The 18,551-nt window shown below is 39.0% G+C and overlaps 1 pseudogene; it reads left to right on the forward strand.

The window, feature by feature from the left end:
* Window positions 1-18,451: 18,451 nt before the first annotated feature.
* Window positions 18,452-18,551, forward strand: LOC127089302 (uncharacterized; annotated as a pseudogene).

The raw sequence follows: 18,551 nt of genomic DNA on the forward strand, positions 1-18,551 counted from the left end.
GAGAAAAATAATACCGTCACGGTGTAGAGTGCGAGAAACGGCCCAACTTTTGTGAAGGGACTTTGAAAAAAAATGGTTGGATGATGATGAAAGTTGAGGTTTAAAGTGAAGGTGGTTATGGAGTTAGAGAGGTTTGAGAGAAAAATAGGGTTGGAGGAGATGAAGTGGCTGAAAAGTGAGTGGGGGAGAGGTAAAAGGTATTTAAAAACGTGTGGGCCCCACTCCAACGTCTCTAAATTTAAAAAAAAATTCTGAGTTACGCACTGCAACACGGCCCGTGCTGGACCACACGGCCGGCCGTGTTGCACCCCTGGAAAATGTATGGGAAAAATGTAAGCATGCAACACGGCCCGTGTTGGCACACACGGCTGCCCGTGTTGCTCCTCTGGAAAATGTATTGGCTTCTGGAAATTGAGCAACACGGCCCGTGCTAGCTCACACGGCCGGCCGTGTTGCACCTCTTTTCTGACTACTTCCTTCATTGCTGGGTTAAGTCGTTGTTGAGGTTGGACAACCGGCTGGTGATCATCTTCCATGAGAATTTTGTGCATGCATATTGTAGGGCTTATTCCCTTCAAATTCTCTGTGTCGAGGACGACATATTTGAGGTTCTCCGATAGTTGTTTCAATTCGGTTCCCTTCTTTTGTTCATCTTTCTTTTCTTCCACTAAGGGTTGCCTTAAATCTTTCCACTGGTTGTGTCGATAACCTTTAAACGGTGGTGATGCTTCCGTCATGGCTAAAACTTCCATATCTTTCTCGTTAACTACTTCCTCTTTGTTAAAAATTGATAAGCTCAACACCCTTTCCAAGGGTAATTTTTGTGTTGTCAAGCAATTTTTCTTTTCACATATTTGATCGATTGTCTCAATATGTTGGCTAGTAGCAACCTCATCCTTGTACTTCATGGTGTTTCGCACATCAATTTTTAACTCTTCATCATACACTTTCAAAGTCATCGTGCCTTCTTCTATGTCGATCAAACATCTCCCGGTCTCTAAAAATGGTCTCCCCAAAATGATTGGTATCTCTTCATCTTCTGGCATTTCCAAAATGACAAAATCCACCGGAAACACAAACTTGTCGATCTTTACTAGCACATCTTCTACTATCCCATAGGGTCTCTTCACAGAGCGGTCAGCAAACTGGAGTGTCATTCTCGTATCTTGAATTTTACCTATCCCCAACTTCTTATAGATAGACAGCGGCATAAGACTTACACTCGCTCCCAAATCAATTAGAGCTTTCTTGAAGGATCTATCTCCAATGGCACACGGAATGGTCAGAGAACCTCGATCCTTCTTTTTCACCGGAACCTTCATACCCTGCAAAATGGCATTACAAGTTTCCGTTAGAATAATCGGGTTAGTTTCTATGGTCCGCTTCTTCGAGATGATGTCTTTCATGAACTTTGCGTAGGTAGGTATTTGCTCAAGCGCCTCCAAGAAAGGAATGTTTAGCTCAAGCTTTTTAAACATTTCCAAGAACTTCTCAAAGTTTTTCTCATGCTGCCCTTTCTTCTTATTTCTTGTTGGGAATGGCAGTTTGACGGCCGGTTTTTGATCACTCACTTTATCTTTAACCACTCGTTCATCATGAGTGACCTCTTCATTTGCAACCTCATTTTCTTTTATCTCTAGATCAACTTCAAGCAATAAGTCTTCTTCTTCAGAACTCTTCTCAGGTATTTCTTTTGACTTACCATTCCTGGTGGTCACCGTATTCACATGATAATTTTCTCTTGGATTAGTAACCGTAGAACTTGGTAAAACTCCCTGTTGTGGAGAACCCGCTAGTTGTTGTGCTATCTGACTCATTTGTATTTCAAGATTCTTAATTGAAGCACCTGTGTTTTTTAAATTACTTCGAGTCTCTTCTTGAAATTAAGAGCTTTGAGCGGCCATCTTCTCAATGGCAATCTCCCAATCAGCTTTTCTTGGTACCTGTTGCTGAAACTGTTGTTGAGGTTGTTGATACGGTTGTTGTTGTTGTGGTTGGTTCTGCACATTTCCTTGTTGATCCTTCCATGAGAAATTTGGATGGTTTTTCCAACCCGGATTGTATGTGTTTGAATAAGGGTTGTTCTGCCTAAGAAACTTGATCTCCTCAATTTGTTGTGCGGTAGCAAAGCAATGTGCGGTAAGATGAGGTCCTCCACAAATTTCGCAATTACTAGTTTGAGTTGGTTGAACCTGTTGAACCTGTGCCACAGTTTGGGTATCAATAGCCATCTTCTTCAGTCTCCTTTCTACTTCAGCTGCTATTTGATCTTCCATCTTCACCACTTGGCTTGCCAATTTCAGGTCAATTATCCCTTCGGGTTGACTAACACTGCGGTCATACAACTCCAAGTGCTCATTGGCTGCAATGGCTTCGATAATCTTTTTAATACCAGTGGCTGTTGTAAAGTTGGTTGAGCCACCAGCTGTTGTGTTAATGAGTTGCTTAGTCTTCAGCCGAAGACCATTCACAAAATTCTGCATTTGCTCCGTTGCATCCATATTATGAGTAGGACATGCAACCAACAATCGTTTAAACCTTTTATACGCATCTCCAAGTGACTCTCCTTCCTTCTGTTTAAAATTCACTATGTCGTACCTCTTTTGGATGTACACAGAGGCCGGAAAGTACTCGTTGAGAAAAGTTGTCTCCATCTGTTGCCAAGTTGTGATGCTTCCAGCAGGTAAAGAGTAGAACCACTCTTCAGCATCTTCTGACAATGTAAACGGAAACATGACCAGCTTCTTAGCTTCCTCAGAATGCCCCTCAATCTTTAACGACGTAGTCATAGTCAGAAACCTTTGCAAATGCTTGTTGGCATCTTCGTTAATTTTTCCTGAGAAAGGTCTCCTTTCAAGTTGCCGTATCGTTGAGGGGTGAAGTTGAAAGTGGGCAACATTGACTGGTTGATTCACTATTGTCATCCTTCCAAGCGGAGCATTAGCTCCCCCGTAATCACCTAATAGTCTCTCCACAGGAGGTGGGGTAGCTGCCATAGTTTCAGGCTCGGTATCCAAATTTTCAGAATCAGAGTGTTCCGAATGAATTGAAACGGTTCCCTCTTTCTCGGAATCAGAAACTATCAGCAATTCTTCTGGCGCTTCCAGTCTGTCGTGTCTGGCCTTTCTGATTCGTGCTCGCAACGATCGTTCTGGTTCTGCGTCAAAAAGAAATTCAGCTGAGGCCTTACCTCGCATAAACTATTAGACAGTTGTTAGGATAGACAAAGTGAAATAAACAAATAAAATAAAGTAAAATTTTAGTTGCAGAGCAACAAAATTCCAATTGAATAATTATTAATAGATAGTTTGGCAGTCCCCGACAATGGCGCCAAAAACTTGATCGGGAAAATAGGAAGTGTACTATTTTACCGATGTAATAATAAAAGGAATTATCCTGAGTATCAATCTCGAGGACTGCGTAGGAACTATTAGTGTTGATAATGATTCAATTAAACAAAATAACCTTAGGTTGGTAAGTGAAGAGTGAATTTGCTTTGTAAAATATAAAGGAAATAAAATAGAGAATTTTGAATGCAGAAAAGTTGAGCATGCTAGGTCCGGGGTGTATGAATTGCTCTGAAATAAACTTAATCCTTATTTTATGACATCTATGTTAGAATGATTCAATATGATTCTCAAGAGTAGTTTCCCCTAATTCCTTAGCCAGAAATCATTAACATTCAATTTTAAATCCTAATTCCTTAGCCATTCAAAAGAATATTAATCCCATGTATGAATATCAAGAATTTCCCATCATCACTATTAGATCCTCATTCCTAAGAGAAATTAGTGATGTTGTTATACACATAGTGATAAAGGGATTTGTCAGACCTCCTTTACCTCCAAATCAATACCTAATTTTCCAATACGGCAAGCATTACACTCGTGCTATAACAAATTGATTTCATAAAAACATAGACATTCATAACATTGTAGGAAAAAGGTTCATTACAAAAGCAATTCAGGGACACCCCCTAGCATTGGGGGGGGGGGGGGGGGTTTAGCTCATGATAATATTCATAAAAGGTACAAATATAAGATTAGACATTACAAGAGATTAGATAGCTTCGATCTTCAATTGCTTCCGCCTTTGATGATCTCCGTTCTCCAAAAATCTTGATTCTCTCGTTCTCTTTTCTTTTTTTTCCCCTTTTGTTTTTCCTTCCATTAGGTCTAAATAGTGTGGTACACATTACAGCCAGGCCAAAAAGTCAAAAATGCCCTCCGGGATCACTTACATGAGTGAAAACAAGAAATTAGAAACTTCAGCGCACCTGCCAACACGGGCCGTGCCAGGCAACACGGCCGGCCGTGTTGGCTCTTCAATTATTTTATTTTTTGATTTTCCTTCAGACTTGCTGACACGGGCCGTGCCAAGCAACACGGCCGGCCGTGTCAGGCCCCTGGTTTTTGTATGGGAGAAAGGTCTTCTTGCAGCACGGGCCGTGTCAGGAGACACGGGCCGTGTTTGGCTCCAGGAATTTCCTTCTATTTTTTATTTCTTTTTCTTTCACTCTTTCACTGTTGCCTTGGCACTTCCGACTCTTCAACTACTTCTGAAACATGCACAATACCATGGAAACGACATCAAACGCATCTAAAAACTTAAATTAACACCAAAAGCAAAATAAGCATAAATCTACTCAACTATGAAATACTTAAAATTCAAACACTAAAACTCAAAATAAAGGGTTACCACATTGATGAATTTTGGCCGAGAACATGATGAAAATCAAGTAAAATGGTGACCGATCATCTACCTAGAAGAATATGGATATCTTCATCTTCTTTGATGTCCATTACGACAAAGTCTATTGGAATATAAAGTTGACCAATCCTAACTGGAATATCTTCTAATATATTGATTGAGTACTTAACTGATCGATCAGCTAGTTGAAGGGACATCCTAGTTGGTTGCATATCTCCTAGGTTTAATCTATTGCAGATAGCTAAAGGCATCAAACTTGCATTTGCGCCTAAACCTAGTAGTGCTTTGTCAATAACATGTCTTCTTAGAACACATGGTATAGAAAAGCTTCCAGGATCTTTCTGCTTCTTGGCTAATTTGTTCTCAACAATTGTGTTGCATTCTAATGGTTTAGGATCGTCAAGCTTGCGCTTGTTTGTTAAGATGTCTTTTAGGAGTTTTTGATTTTTGATTTTTGATTTTTGATTTTTGATTGGAAAATAACTTGACGTTGGATCAAGTATTTGATTAAAAATTGCAAAAAAGGTTTGACTAAAAGGTTAGAGAGTTTGAAAATGGTTGAAGATGAAACGTTTGGGAAATTGGAAATGGTAGAAATGGTTTGAAAATAAGGGGTTGAAATGGTTCGGTCTTTAAGAAAAGTACTCGACATTGGATCTAGTTTTTATTTTTGTTCTTTTTGTAAAAGGGTTTGATTTTATTCTTGTGTTAGAAACTACTTAAATAATAAAGAAACAAAAATAAAGCGATAAAATTATTGCACATCATAAAAGTGGGGGTATATTTTGTTGAATGGGGATATGAGATCATGAAAACGATTAAAGCAAAACCCAGTCAAGAAAATGCAAGAAAATAAGTGTACGTGCATAAAAAGATATCATTGTAAGAAGATCCAAGAGCAAGCCAAAATGTGGGAGATAGTGACACACACGACATATGCACAACAATGTCCATCTTAATTAAATCGAAAGAGGTAAAACAAAAATGAAACGTTCACTGATCAATATCATGATGCGAGTACGTGAATCAATGTCACATAACGCAAGGACGTGGAAAGCAACTGGAAGTAGAGTTCAAATTCGATTTAAACGCAACAAAGTTGGTTCGTTGTATGTTATCATGAATCAAAATAACTACTAACATGAAACATATTATTGCAAGATGGCATGGAATAGAAATGAACCCAAACACTCAACAAATAAATTAGTAAATTAAGACTTAATTCACACAATGGCAAAGTAAACGCTACCAAACTGTGATTAAGTAAACCTCACAAACGTCATTCAAAATTAGCGAAAAGTCAAGAAATGCATGCAAAACTCTAAGGAATGTGCTCAAAGCCGGTTTGTGCGTATGGACAACAAATGAAACATTGTATGCAAGGGACATAACACGACGAAATACCATCAATATATCGATGAAAATCCAGCGGAATAACAACATGAAAATATGGGATCCACAGATTAAAAATTCGATTTTTAACACAATGAAGTAAATCGCCTAAACAACTCACACATGCACTATTATTGTTACAACAAAATAGCAACCATCGTAATCGAGATGAGAAATGTGATTTAAAGCAACAAAAAAAGAAAAAATATATAAAACTCCAACATAAGGTGTAAATAGAAAGATCTAAATGAGCTTTAATCTAATTCAACATTAAGCCCAAGAAAGAAAAGAAAATAAATCTAACATAAGCTTTATACTACTAATAAGATAAATAGAAAGATAAAAAGAAGAAAAAAAGAAGAAGAAAGAAAACAATGTAACCAAATAAAACACACACTACCACACGTTACAATAATGTATTAGCAGCACACAAAAACTAACATAACCATTGATTAAAAGAATGAAACAGAGTGAAACACTACCAAAGAGAGACATTAGACCACAAGAAAGCAAGAAATACCAACTGAAACAGAACTTAAATCCTTGTTGTGTCGTGTTACTGCTTGGAGTCGATGTTGAGTTTGAAGATATGTTCAATGTGCGAAAATGTTGTTGAGTTGTGATGATGCTACACGAACGGTGGCAGATGATACTAACATAAGTTTGGCCGACAGTTTAGTGTAGATTACTTGAAGATGAGGTATGGTGGTGTGTTGGGTTGTGAAGTGAGGAAAAGAAACAACGGTGGTGATGCAGTTTTGAGTGGTGGTGGCGGCTGTAGCAGTGTGGTTCTCGCTGAAAAAAGGAAAAGGGAGAGGTTGAGAGAGCTACGGTTGAAAATGGTAGGCGAAAGGTGGGGTTATGATTTGGAAAGAGATGAACAGTACCCAAAACAAAATGAAAAAAGAGACCACCCTTCGTTTTTTGCTATCCTTATTTTCATTTTCTTTTTTACATTACTGATATGGAGAGTATGGTTTTTCAAAATAAAAATAAAAATAAAATGGATTTGGTAGACAATGGGGTGGGTCTATTCTGTTTGTTTCCCTAAGCTAACTCAATGAAAAAGAACAAAGAGTATTTTTATTGGTAGTCGTGTATTCCGTGATTCCTTCATACCCGTTTTCAAATCCGTTTTTCTCCAAGTGGTATGCCGTAGATGGTTAATTGGATAACCCCCTCTTAGTTTTTAGCAAATTTAGCTTATATACTTGATCGCTCGACTGTGAGTCGAGAATGGGATACAAACTGCAAGTGCACAGTTCTATCGCGTAGTTTTAAAAGATATCGATCCCACAGGGACTTATGAATCGATATACCGTTATCTAAGGTTACTACGTAAATCTAAGGTGAAAATGTTTGATTGTTTGGGGAAAAACTAAGAGCTAAACTAAGATCTAGATTAAATATTAATAAAACGGATATCGGTATGTAGTTCGTCAAAACTAGGGAATCAAGTCTTTGTCGGTTTCTTGGCTTTTTAAAATAAATCGTTTCAGTTAACTTTATTGGTTAAAGGTTTTATCTCAAACTCTCGCTCTGTTGAATAAACCATGATTTTATATTAATGTTGTTGTCACTTATAATTAAGTCAAAAACCATATTTTGAAAGCAATAAAGTTGCAGAAACTCTTTTTAAGAAAATACTGACCATTTTAAACACCCTTATCTCAAACTTTCGCTCTGTTGACTTAGGTTATATAATCAAATCCAAATGCTTAACTCTCGTCCTCACATTCAATCTTTAAAAATACTTTTCGAAAAAGGTCGGAATTTAATTAACTCTAAAACTTGCTCTCGCCCTGATCTAGAATTAATGCCTAACTTACACTGTCCAGTTAAAACCTCAAACTCTCGCTCTATTGATTTTAACTTCTTTATGTCTTTTACTTTTGTAAAAAATCTTGTTATTAAACCTGTAAGTTGAGACCGTAAAAAGATTGATTTTGATTTTAAGTTTAGATAGACCGACTCAGTCTTGATCCCTTATTCTGCTTACTTTACATACCGATACCTAGGCAAATTAGCCAGACATGCTAAATAAGTAAGAATTTATATCATGCATAAACAGACTCATTTCAGGCAGGTAATATGAATAAACAATAGAATAAAACATTAAAAATTAAATAACGATTAAAGAACCTGAATGCGTAATACAATGGTCTTGAACACTCCACCACAAGCCGGTAGGATTTGTTCTTGGATTCTTCAATTAAACAGTAAATTAAATCAAGGAAATAAAACTGGAATATAACGTAAGGTTAAATCTGGTATAAAGTTGCACAATAGTTTCCGGTGTAGAAACTATTATGCGAAAAATATCTAAAAGCTAAAACGGGAAAGGTAAATTTGCAAGGGAAAAAGAATGTAAAGCTTGCAAAAGAAATAAATAAAATAAACAATGCTGGAAAAGAAAAATAAGCAAAAGCTAAAACAGAAGGTTGGAAAAGCTTCGGCAGTGTAGACGGCAAAAGAGGGGAGCGGAAGCGGACCCTTTTAGGTTTCTAATGTAGCTATTTATAGTGGTGCTTCTAACTGCTTTTTGTTTCCCACGAGTCTTCAGCATGGCTAAATACACGGCGTGGTCATAGGACACGAACTCTCTCAACGTCTCTTCAATTCTTCTGAGGGCGTGACTTGCGCCAAAAAGCTAGTGGAATGGTGTGACGCTCGTCACACCATGTGTGACGCTCGTCACAGGGGTGCTTCTAGTGTGACGCTCGTCACAACCCTTGTGACGCCCGTCACAGGCACAACGTGCGCTTTCTTTGGGCTGGGCTTGGTCTTTGATATTTGTTTCCTTTTTACTCCTTTCTACACCTCCTTTTCTTCCCTTTTTCACTTTTGCTTCAAAATGGATACCTGACATAAATAGCAAGGAAATGCTGCATAATATCTGATAAAATGAGATAAACTAAAGTAAATGATAATATAATCTAATTGAATTAAGTCTTAAAATGTGATATAATTTCGTGTTATCAAACTCCCCCATACTTAAATCTTTGCTTGTCCTCAAGCAAAATTCAGTGTAGAACTTGTTAAAAGTTTTAGCCAGATGAAATTTCAAAGCACACATCAATTCGTACTAGGTTGCAAATGGATTTTTGTTTAGGAGGACTTGAGTTTAATCTTGACATCAACAACTACCGTTACAACTTAGATAACCCTACCTTATGCAAATCAGTTCAAGTACCCTATGGTAGCTATCCTGGTTCCTTTAGTCTTATTTTACCCGTTTTCATTCTAGCGAAATCACATTAAGCCCTTTATCCTTTCGCGCACATAGTGGAGTAACCGGTTAGTGATTATGATCCGCTTTTAGCTAGAAGTTCTGGTACATAAGTCGGATAACTTCATTATTCAGTCCATTGCAAATTGCGGGGGATCGAACCGTAGTCCGCCCTACCAAGTTCAGTACCAGATTCCTACTGAACCAACTCATAATGGATCTTTCGTATTGTGCTTTTGCATGATCTGCAACCTTTAGATTAAATGATCTGGTAAGGATCACCTAATTAATTAGTGCATTTCTTGATATATTTATATATCTTAGGTTACTTTGGGGATCATTCACTTATATTCATCGGCTCTCCACGTAGTTTGCTATTAAGATGGTGCTGACTTCTGTATAAACTACTTGGGGTTGCCATAGAACTAAAAGTTCAAGGAATCGGTATAATAGGTACTTATCCTGATCTAACATATTGAGGTTCTCAGAGCGTTGTTATGGTAATGATTTTGTTTTGATTTCACTCAAATTTTATAAAGTAAGCGACCTTTATACTTATTGGGTGTGTTAAAATTTTTGTTATGGCTCAGGAAAATTGAGGGGAATAGATAATAGAAAATTTTCACACTTAGGAACTTAACTTAAAATAAAATTTTTTTTTTTTATAGGGAAAAAAGGGAAATAACAATGAAAGGGAGAGTACATATTTGAAAAATGAGAATGGAAAGAGTATTGTTTCCCCCCCATACTTAAACTAAACATTGGCCTCAATGTTTTAAGGGAAAGAAATACAAAATGGAAATGCAAAGAAAATAACAACTAAGGCTGCCTTCCGCCTCTGGTTCTTGGACCTGGTGATCTTTGACGTATGTCTAAGTTGTCGAACCTGCTAAACAACTCAGTAAACCGCTGGTCGGTTATGGCATTCCGAGCATCCTGTTGCTGTTGCATTTGACGCATCATCTGCATCATCTCTGCATTCTGTGCCTGCATACCATCGATAGCATCCATAATGTCGTCGTTGGTCGCAGGTCGTCTTCGTCGACGACGTTGGGAGGATGGGCCGGTTGCATTACTGGAAGGGTTGAGCGGGACTGATTGTTGTGTTGGCGGATGATCACCTTGTTCCATTTCTTCAAACTCATCTGTTTGCTGGTTTGTTTGTGAAGGCTCGGTGGTTTCAGGAGCGTTTAGATCATAGAGGTGGCGGTCGGGGTTTGTGACATCAGTGAGGCCAGTATTTGGTAGAACAACGCTTGGGACTGCCTGGTTGTTCACCATAAGATAATAGCCTCCGCCTACTCTGTTTTTAATCAGGCGGCTGGAGCGGCAATAGCTGATATCCATAGACAGGGGAGGTAGGGATTCTAAAGTTTGGAGTTTATCCCCTAGGTTTAGGCCAAGTGCGATGGTGGTGATTAATCCACCAATTATAAAAGGTTGCCGGCCTCTAGCACATAAGGTGCGGATATGATGAAAGAGAAAAGAGGCGGCGTTTACCTGAGTATCCGGTTCGAAAACGCACTGGAGGAAAAATAACTCCTTTGAGTTGACCTTACTGTTGTTTGGTCTTCCAAAAAGTGTGTTTTGCAGGATACGGAGAAAATAACGGATGGTGGGGTTATGGATGTGGGAGAGAAGGAGTTCTTCCCAGTTGTAGGTATCTATACCGGAAATTTTCTTAAAAAGGCCAAAAACGCCAACTGTGTTCCAGTTTGAGGTTGGAGGGATTCTGGCATGCAGCAGACCTTCTGTGGGAAATTGTAGCATGGTACTCAATTGGTTTTGGGTTAGAGAGTACTCGGTGTTAAACATACGGAAGGTTGCCGTACCGGTTAGAAATTCGTCTTCACCGGCGGAAGTGGTGTAGTCGTAAGAACTTAGGAATTCTAAGGTTAGGGAAGGGTAGGTGGGTTGGTTATGAGTGCAAAGGAAGGTTAAATCGGCTTTACGGAGCATCCACTCGATACCTTGGAGTAAGCCTAATTGTTGCAAGCAAGGTAAATCGGGGTACCTGGTGGAAACGACGCCTCGTTGCTGGAAGCGCTCGAATTGCTCTTGCTGATAGTTGTCATCTCCGGATCGGAAGATGATATTTCCGAAATTTTGATTTCCCGCCATTGTGATGAATTTTGAAGGAGTGATTTGGAGTGGAAAAGAATTGTATATTTGATATGAGAGAATTGTTTGTGGTGAATGAAGGAGGTTTTGGTAGGTATTTATAGGAGAAGGGTTGGAAGATAGAAAGAAAAAGTGGTTGAAGAGTAATTAAGTGTGGTAAATGAAAAATGAATGGGGAATGTAAAAAGGTAAGGGGTGTAACGTTCGTCTCCAACGGCTCCCTAACATTCACATGTCTGAGGGGCGTTACGCTCGTCACAAGGGTGTGACGTTCGTAACAGGAGTTATGCGTGCCGTTCGTCATGGAGTGTGTGACGCTCGTCACACAGTTCTTTTTGGCAGGGCATTCAGCAGCGCTTCACATAATTAATCTGGAGATGAATTTATTTTGATTATTTTGTTTTATTTGGTTTTTAGATTGTTCTATTTAATTTAGCTAATTAATTTGTGTTGCATGCTATTCTATTTCACATAATAATAATTCATTCTGAGTAACAGTAGAACAGTAGAGAACATAGCCATTGCATAAATTAAATAAAAGCTTTAATAAAATTAACATAATGTAATACAGGAAGGGAAAACAATGAAATGAAAGGAAAATAAATGCGAACATGAATTCAAATAACATTAATGAAAAATCTAGCCTAAAACTAAATAACTTAGAAAGAAATAACAAAATTCCATCTATCTTCGGATCTCTGGCCGGAGGAGCAAAAGAGTTAACACGGTGCCGCAACATACGTAACTGACTTGCCGTGCTGCTCATGTATTCTAGGACTTCATGCCTCAAGTTGTGGAAATCTTCCCTGAGGGCGTGATGCTCTTGCATCAAGGCTTCAATGACGGTTTTAATATCTGTTCCTGGCATATGATGTCGGAGATCAGGCATGGCTGATTCTTCGGTCAGGACAGGCTGAGGAGGAGGATCAATATCATAGTAGCCGGAAGGTGTCTGAGGGTCAGATTCAGCATGGGAGATATGGTCAACATAGTGCTCATAGTCATCACAAATCTCATAGTCCTGGATGGATTCAGTGGATCCAGCAGGAGTTGGGGTTTCATTCAGGTTATAGAGCCAGTTCCTTTGGTTATGAACACTAGTCCCAGGATCGGGCATGGTGAATAGGCAGAGAACCTGGTTATCAATAATAAGCTCAAACTCATCAGACCCTAGGTTTGCTATGAACATAGTGTTGAAGAGGAAGGGTATACTCATAGTAGTAATGCCACAAAAAGGGTTCAGGTCAAGCATAGGCTGACGCAATCCAATAGCATTACCTATCATGGTTATCAAACCGCCTATTCTAATGGGTGCTCGCTCATCCTGGATAAGGTGGTCCAAATTAGCTAACATAAAAGTAGCACCGTTTACTGGACGGTTCTGGGAAGCACAAAATATGATGAAGAGTTCATCACGTGAAACTGAAGTACTATTTGGCTTCTTCCCAAATAAAGTGTGGGTCAGGATCTTATGGAAATAGCGAAAAGCCGGGTTATGTATGTTTCCAGAGAGAAACTCATGTTCTTCGGGCTCATCATTTCCAGTCAGCTTACCCCAAAAGTGTTCAAGCTCTCTATATTCAAAAAGTTCTTCCTGGCTTACAGTGAATGTATCAAAGGAGGTAGGAAAACCCAAAAGGTTGGTAAAGTCTCTAATATTAAATTGGTACTCCATATTGAACATTCTGAACTGGATAAAACCTCTGCTAATTCCTTTTCCATGGCTAGGTAGATAGATTAATGAACTAAGGAATTCTAGTGTGAGCCTCCGGTAGGTGGTGAAATGTCTTAGGATAGGGGATGTCTCCCATCCTATCTGATTCAGCAGATACAGGACACTCTGTCTCAATCCAAGGGCAGTCATCGCCCAATCATCAGCATAAAGACTAGGTAGCATCTCCCTAGTGGCTAGTTCTTCAAACTTTTGTTTCTGAGCCATTCCTCTGAACTTGATACCCATACGATCAAAAAGTCCCATCTGGTTAGTGTTAACTAGAGAAAAGAAAACATGAGTTTAAGTCAGGATTTGGCCAAATGCCGAAAGAAGAAAAAAATATTATTATTATTATATATATATATATATATATTTTTATTTGAATAAATCAAGAATGAATATTGAACGGAAATTAAAAGAATAATTAAGAAAGAAATAAGGAAATGATAATAATAAAATAATAAAATAACAAATTAATTTGTGGGTTGTCTCCCACTAAGCGCTTTGTTTAAATGTCGCAAGCTCGACAAAGAAACTGTTAAATATAGTCTATGAGTCCTGGGGGCATTTCGTCTAAGTGTAGAATTTGCGAATCCTCGTTGGTTTCCGCATAGTGATAGTGTTTCAGACGTTGCCCGTTTACGGTGAACGGTTCTGTAGATTGTCCTTTTATTTCTACCGCTCCACTGGGAAAGATTTTAGTGATATGAAAAGGTCCTGACCATCTGGATCGTAGTTTTCCCGGGAATAACTTTAGTCTGGAGTTAAATAAAAGTACTGCGTCGCCTTGCTTGAAGATTTTCCTTGATATACGCTTGTCATGCCATTGTTTTGTTCTTTCTTTATAGATTTTGGCATTTTCATAGGCGTCTCTTCTGAGTTCCTCTAATTCGTTTATGTCAAGGATTCTCTTTTCACCGGCGGCTTTATAATTCAAATTTAAATTTCTAATAGCCCAATAGGCTTTATGTTCTAATTCTACCGGGAGGTGACAGTATTTTCCATAAATGAGCTTAAATGGGGTCGTCCCTATGGGGGTTTTATAAGCAGTTCGGTATGCCCACAAAGCTTCTGGTAATTTCAATGACCAATCTTTCCTTGAAGTGGCGACCGTTTTTTCTAGTATTTGCTTGATTTCTCTGTTAGATACTTCCACTTGTCCACTGGTTTGAGGGTGGTAAGGTGTTGCTATCCTATGTCTCACTCCATATTTAAGTAGTAGTTTTTCGAGTACCTTGGATATAAAGTGCGATCCTCCATCACTGACTACTATTCTTGGGATGCCAAATCTCGGAAATATTATATTTTTAAAGAGTCTAGTTACTACTCGGGTGTCATTTGTTGGAGAAGCTATAGCTTCGATCCACTTTGATACGTAGTCAACTGCCACGAGTATATATTTGTTACCGAAAGAGGATGGAAAGGGTCCCATGAAGTCTATCCCCCACACGTCAAAAATCTCTACTTCCAAAATACCTTTTTGTGGCATCTCGTCGCGTCTAGATATGTTTCCCGTGCGTTGACATCTGTCACACTCCTTAATAGCCGCATGTACGTCCTTCCATATAGTTAGCCAATAAAAGCCAGCTTGTAGGATTTTAGAGCAGGTCTTGGATGTACTTGTGTGTCCACCATAAGGCGCGGAGTGACAGTGTTGGATTATATTTTCTACCTCTTCTTCGGGTATACATCGACGGAAAATTCCATCGGGGCCTCTTTTGAAAAGTAAGGGATCATCCCAGAAGTAGTGTTTTATGTCGTGGAAGAATCGTTTCTTCTGCTGGTAAGATAAAGTAGGTGGAACTATTCCGGCAGCTAAATAATTGACTAGATCAGCGTACCATGGTGTGACAGATATAGCTAAAGTGGTTTCTACTTGCATGTCGGAGTTGTTCTCTTCCAAAGTAGCTATGAGTTTATCATACGAGAAATCATCATTAATGGATGTTCTTTCCGGTTCAAGGTTCTCAAGTCTAGAGAGGTGGTATGCTACTACGTTTTCAGTTCCTTTCTTGTCCTTGATTTCTAAGTCGAATTCTTGGAGCAACAAGATCCATCTTAGGAGTCTAGGTTTAGCATCTTTTTTTGTTAAAAGGTACCTGATAGCAGCGTGATCAGTGTAGACTATTATTTTGGCTCCTACCAAGTAAGAACGAAATTTATCTAGCGCAAATACTACCGCTAGGAGTTCTTTCTCGGTTGTGGCATAATTCATCTGTGCTTCATCCAGGGTTCTGCTAGCGTAATATATAACGTGGAGCTTTTTATCCTTTCTTTGTCCTAGAACAGCACCTACAGCATAATCACTGGCATCGCACATTATTTCGAATGGTTCATTCCAGTCTGGTGTCTGCATAATGGGTGCTGAGATCAATGCTTGTTTAAGAGTTTGAAATGCTTTTAAACAGTTATCGTCGAATATGAATTCAGCATCTTTCATTAACAGTCCGGTTAAGGGTTTAGTTATCTTAGAGAAGTCTTTGATGAATCATCGGTAAAAACCGGCGTGTCCTAAAAAGCTTCGTACTTCTCTCACGGTTCTTGGGGGTTGAAGATTTTCGATTACCTCTATTTTGGCTTTGTCTACTTCAATTCCTCTGTTCGAGATGATGTGTCCTAAAACAATTCCTTCTTGTACCATAAAGTGGCACTTTTCCCAATTAAGTACTAAGTTTACTTTTACACATCGCTCAAGAACTCTTTCCAGGTTTTCAAGGCATTCTTCGAAACTTTGTCCGTATACAGAAAAGTCATCCATAAATACTTCCATGATGTTTTCGAGAAAGTCGGCGAAAATCGCCATCATGCATCTTTGAAAAGTTGCAGGGGCATTACACAGACCAAACGGCATTCGTCTATAAGCGAAGGTACCAAAAGGGCATGTGAACGTTGTCTTTTCTTGGTCATCAGGGTGAATTGGTATTTGAAAGAAGCCTGAATAACCGTCTAGATAACAGAAATGAGAATGTTTTGCTAATCGTTCTAACATTTGGTCAATGAATGGTAAAGGGAAATGATCTTTTCGGGTTGCTTTGTTTAGTTTCCTATAATCAATGCACATTCTCCATCCCGATTCGATTCGTTTAGTTATAGTTTCTCCTTTTTCGTTTTCAATAACGGTTATGCCTCCTTTCTTTGGTACAACGTGTACAGGACTGACCCATTTGCTATCAGATATAGGATATATAATACCTGCTTCCAATAACTTGGTTATTTCTTTCTTTACTACCTCACTTAGGATCGGATTTAGTCTTCTCTGGTGTTCCCTAGAGGTTTTACCGTCTTCTTCCAACATGATGTGGTGCATACAAATAGAAGGGCTTATTCCTTTAAGATCGGTTATGTGGTATCCTAGTGCGGTTGGGTATTTTCTTAAGATATGTAGGAGTTTTTCTGTTTCGAGTCTTCCTAGATCTGCATTAACTATCACAGGTCGTTCAAGTTCTAAGTCTAGGAATTCATATCTCAGATTTTTGGGAAGTGTTTTCAAATCAGGGGTTGGTTTGTTAAGACACTGCGTAGGGTCCGGTGTTATTGCTAAACATTGGTTAGATTTGTCCTCTAAAAGATAGTCTGATGATTTGTCTTCTCCTGACTCTGCTTCTTTTATGCATTCATCGATGATATCCATGAAATAACATGTATCTTCTATTGCAGGTGCTTTCAAGAATTGGGAAAGAATGAATTCAATTTTCTCTTCACCTACTTCGAAGGTGAGTCGTCCTCGTTTTACGTCTATGATTGCACCGGCAGTTGCTAAGAATGGTCTTCCTAGTATAATAGGTGTAGTATCATCTTCTCTAATGTCCATAATTGTGAAGTCAGTGGGAATGTAAAACTGACCTATGCGTACGGGAACGTTTTCAAGGATTCCTACAGGATATTTGATGGAACGATCTGCTAATTGCACAGACATTTTGGTCGGTCTTAATTCTCCCATTTCCAATTTCTTACATATGGATAAGGGCATAACGCTAATTCCGGCTCCTAAATCGCATAAAGCTTTGTCGATGACAAATTTTCCTATGTGACAGGGTATAGAGAAACTACCCGGATCCTTGAGTTTAGGAGGCATGTTTTGGATTATAGCGCTACATTCGGCAGGGAGTGTAACGGTTTCGCTATCCTCAAGTTTCCTCTTATTAGAAAGAATTTCTTTTAAGAATTTAGCGTATGAGGGCATCTGCGTAATAGCTTCGGTAAACGGAATTGTAACGTTTAATTGCTTAAGGAGATCAACAAATTTTCTAAATTGGCCTACATCTTTGGTTTTAACAAGCCTTTGAGGGTAAGGTATAGGTGGTTTATAAGGTGGTGGAGGTACATAAGGTTCCTTCTTTTCTAGGGTTTCCTTATTACTCTCTTCCTTTTCCTTAGGTTCACTTTCCTCAGTTGATTTCTTAGGGTTTTGGTTTTCTATCCTTGGATCAGACGGTCCTTCCACCTCCGTTCCACTTCTTAATATAATTGCATGAGCTTGGCTTCTCGGATTAGGTTGGGGCTGTCCAGGGAATGTACCAGTTGGTGCAGCAGTAGGTGCTTGTTGTTGAGCTACTTGAGATATTTGTGTTTCTAGCATTTTGTTATGGGTAGCCAAGGCATCTACTTTGCTTGCTAGTTGTTTAAGTTGTTCACCAGTGTGTATGTTCTGGTTTAAGAAATCTTTATTGGTTTGTTGTTGGGAAGCTATAAAGTTTTCCATCATGATTTCCAAGTTGGATTTTCTAGGGGTATTATTGTTAGGATTCGGTTTCTGATATCCCGGAGGTATAGATGGGGCTTGATTTGGGGACTGTCCAGGTGCGTATAAAGCATTATTACTCTTATATGAAAAGTTTGGATGGTTCTTCCAATTTGGGTTGTAGGTATTCGAATAGGGGCTTCCTTGAGCATAGTTTACTTGCTCTGCTTGGATTCCAGTCAAGAGTTGACATTCCGCAGGAGTGTGGCCTTGGATTCCACAGACCTCGCAATTCTGAGTTATAGCAACCACGGGGGCTGGAGGTGATACGTTTAAACTTTCAATTTTCTGGACCAAAGCATCCACTTTTGCATTAACGTGATCAAGGTTACTTATCTCGTACATGCCAGTTTTCGGTTGAGGTTTTTCCACCGTTGTTCGTTCGGTTCCCCACTGATAGTGGTTTTGGGCCATGCTCTCGATAAGCTGGTAAGCATCAGCATAAGGTTTGTTCATTAGTGCACCACCTGCAGCGGCGTCTATTGTTAACCTTGTATTGTATAAGAGACCATTATAAAATGTGTGAATTACTAACCAGTCTTCCAAACCATGGTGTGGGCAAAGTCTCATCATGTCTTTGTATCTTTCCCATGCTTCGAAAAGAGACTCGTTGTCTTTCTGTTTAAATCCGTTTATCTGGGCTC

The sequence above is a fragment of the Lathyrus oleraceus genome, chromosome 5, assembly GCF_024323335.1.
Source record: "Lathyrus oleraceus cultivar Zhongwan6 chromosome 5, CAAS_Psat_ZW6_1.0, whole genome shotgun sequence".
Classification (NCBI taxonomy): Eukaryota; Viridiplantae; Streptophyta; class Magnoliopsida; order Fabales; family Fabaceae; genus Lathyrus; species Lathyrus oleraceus.